Raw genomic sequence first — 3090 nt, 5'->3', positions numbered from 1 at the left:
TGGGTGATCCTGTAGTGATGCACGCTACCAGCATTACCCTGGCCTCCTGCGTGCTTCTGGCGCTTGCTGATGTGGCTGTGGCTCTGGTGGCCCTGAAGTTTCTGGGTCTTCCTCAGTCTGGATGGCGTGTGGGCAGCCCAGACAAAAGCTAAGGCTGCCTCTTTCTTTTTAATGCATACATAGTATTCTATTGAACATTCTCTATTGTTCTCTATTGAATACATTCTCTATCAATAGACATTCACATTGTTTCCAAACACTTGATTTTATAAATAGAGCTACAGTAAATATACTTTTTTTTTTTTTAAAGTAATCTCTATGCCCAGCGTGGGGCTTGAACTCACAACCCTGAGATCAAGAGTCACATGTTTTACCAACTGAGCCAGCCAGGTGTCTCTACAATGAGTATCTTTGTACATATGTCTTTCCATACATATACATATGTGTCTGTAATATAAATGCATAGTAGAATTGTTATACTCAAGGATAACATTTTATCCTTGTTATACTCAAGGATATGCATTTTAATTTTTCTTTTTTTTTTTTTTAATCTATTTTTTTACTTTAGAGAAAGAGGGCATGAGTGGGGGAGAGGGGCGGGGAGGAAGGGCTCAATCCCATGACCCTGGGATCATGACCTGAGCCAAAATCAAGAGTTGACACTCAACACTCAACCAACTGAGCCACCCAGGTGCCCTGGAAGTGCGCATTTTAAATTTTCATAGAGTGATAGGATATTAGTCGTGACTTTTCCTGTTGTTTTAGATTTACAGCAAAGGTGTCAAAGACCAAACTAACAGACCACCTATTTCTGTCATTTAGTGAAAACAGATACTAATGTAGATCTTTCATATATGTAAGGGACTGTAAGGTGAACTTTCAAAAAGCGGGGGGTACCTGTACCAGTTCTGCCTCCACCCTTAGCGTCCCCTCTGCCTCCAGCTTACCTAAGACAAGGCTAGGAATTCCTGGAGGGCGGAAGGTTAGAAGGAGAGAGGAGACACTGGAGAGCTGTCAGGAATGTGCTCTTTCTCCTCTCCAGAGCTTGTTGCCCTCTTAGTTTAAACTCAAGGAGGGGGTTCATAAGAGCCACTCAGAGAACTTGTTGTGTTTCCCGTGGAATGTGGGGAATGTAGGGACTAGTGCCTGAGTCACTGCTGTGTGAATACCCTATGGCCATGATCTGTGGTAAAGCTACCTCTGTGGGCAGTGTGGGAGCAGCTGTATCTCCTCCAACCATGGGGCCAAGGTGTGTGTTTCCTGTGACCTGATGTGGGTGCTACGAAAGGGAGCTGGAATCACCAAGGATCCCACCAAGAACAGACTAGGGGCGTTCGTGTGGGGAGGGGAGCAGAGTGCCAAGGTTTGAGTGTGAGAGTCATTAACAATCAACAGGGTGGTGTGTTGGAAGGGTCAGGAACATTCAGGTGAATGTCCATCTCCAACGAACCCAAAATCATCCCATAAAAAGAGAAGCATTTGGACGCTGGCCACACCCAAAGGGCACCAGAGCCACACCATGCCTATCCCAGTCACTGAGGACATTTCCCGCCCTTTGCTTGTCCTGCTCCCCGGGCACCAACCCTCAGGGAGCCAGAGGTCACAGAGTGAGTAAGGAAGAAATAGAGGAAAATGACAAGAGGGAAAGAGTGAAAAGCAGACCAAGACCCCCTTTTTTGGCTTCAGGTATCTGAGCCTGAGTCAGGACTAAGCCAGAGCTTGAGGAGAAATTTTAAGCTGGACAAGATTAAAGCTTTGATATGAAACTGGACCAAACCTGTTAACACCTGGAAAATGAGACTATTTCAACTAATAACTGGAAGTGATTGGAAAAGCTATTGGATCTACCCAAGATTTCATTAGAGTGGAGAGTGGACAGAATGGAGATTCAATGTAGCATGGAAGGAAGTTAGTGTTGTAAATAAATAAATATCATGATTTTTCTCCTGCAGCTTGTACCCCACTAAGACCAGCATACTCAACAAACCGGTTAGAATAAATATTGCCAAATGACTCCCCACAAACGCTATACCACCTTCCCTCCAGCACTGGGGTGTGTAGCACCTGTTTTCAGGAAGAGAAGCTCTTGGTATTCATGTAGTAGGAGCCTTAACTCTTCTTTGATACTCTAATGAAGCAAAAGCCAAAATTTGCTTCCAAATATCTCCAATCACTACAAACTTCCTGATATCATGTATTATTTTAAATACTTGTGTGTCCTCCCAAATCCAGCCTCCACACATCAAAAATCTCAAGTTATACAGACTGTTTTACATTCTAGTCAGAAATATAAATGAAAGATGGGGCAGATCTATTCTCAGGTACTAACTCGCAGTGACGAACAAGGTCCATTATACATTTATTTATTTTTGAGAGATACAGTGAGACAGAGCATGAGCAGGGGAAGGGCAGAGAGAGAAGGAGACACAGAATCCGAAGCTGGCTCCAGGCTCTAAGCAAGCATTCAGCACAGAGCCCGACACGGGACTCGAACCCATGAACCATGAGATCATGGCCTGAGCCAAAGTCAGATGCTCAACCGACTGAGCCACCCAGGCGCCCCAAGAAGGCCCATTATAAAAACAAGTATCTGTTTTTAACAAAGGTATTTTAACATCCTTTTAAATCTAGTGATTGATGCTACCATATAAAGAATTAAAGAGCACAGGTTTATTAAAATTATGTTGTCCAAAGATTATTTATTAGTTAACACAAATTTACATTGGCTTAAGGACTGAAAATTAACTTAGAATCTACAGTTTTAGTTGACGTGTTGAGTCATTTGTAGAATCATAAAAATTAACCTCTTTTTAGGACATTACATATTATGAAGTAATTGAGTTGAACACATACTTTTGCAGTTTTATAAATGTAAAATGATGTTAGTTTATTTGACCAGCAAAATTAGTAGAGGAAATTCAGGAAATTCAAATTACTAAAGCTTTTCATGAGAAAATAAACCCAGGACTTTCGTAAACTAGAATGTGTTAACATTTTGACAGGGTGTAAGTCAGGGAGAAGATGTAGAATAGCTTTTAAATCAAAATTAGTAAATCAGTTTAATTTGTCCAGAGAGATACCTCAATTAGG

At 41.8% G+C, this 3090-nt stretch overlaps 1 non-coding gene across 1 annotated transcript; it reads right to left on the bottom strand.

Annotated features, from left to right (window-relative positions):
- Positions 1-2473: 2473 nt before the first annotated feature.
- TRNAQ-UUG lies at positions 2474-2558 on the bottom strand. The gene has a single exon. It is a non-coding gene; the product is annotated as a tRNA-Gln (tRNA).
- Positions 2559-3090: the final 532 nt, after the last annotated feature.

This window comes from Leopardus geoffroyi, chromosome B3 (assembly GCF_018350155.1).
Source record: "Leopardus geoffroyi isolate Oge1 chromosome B3, O.geoffroyi_Oge1_pat1.0, whole genome shotgun sequence".
Classification (NCBI taxonomy): Eukaryota; Metazoa; Chordata; class Mammalia; order Carnivora; family Felidae; genus Leopardus; species Leopardus geoffroyi.
This window is presented reverse-complemented; position numbering and strand designations above follow the sequence as displayed.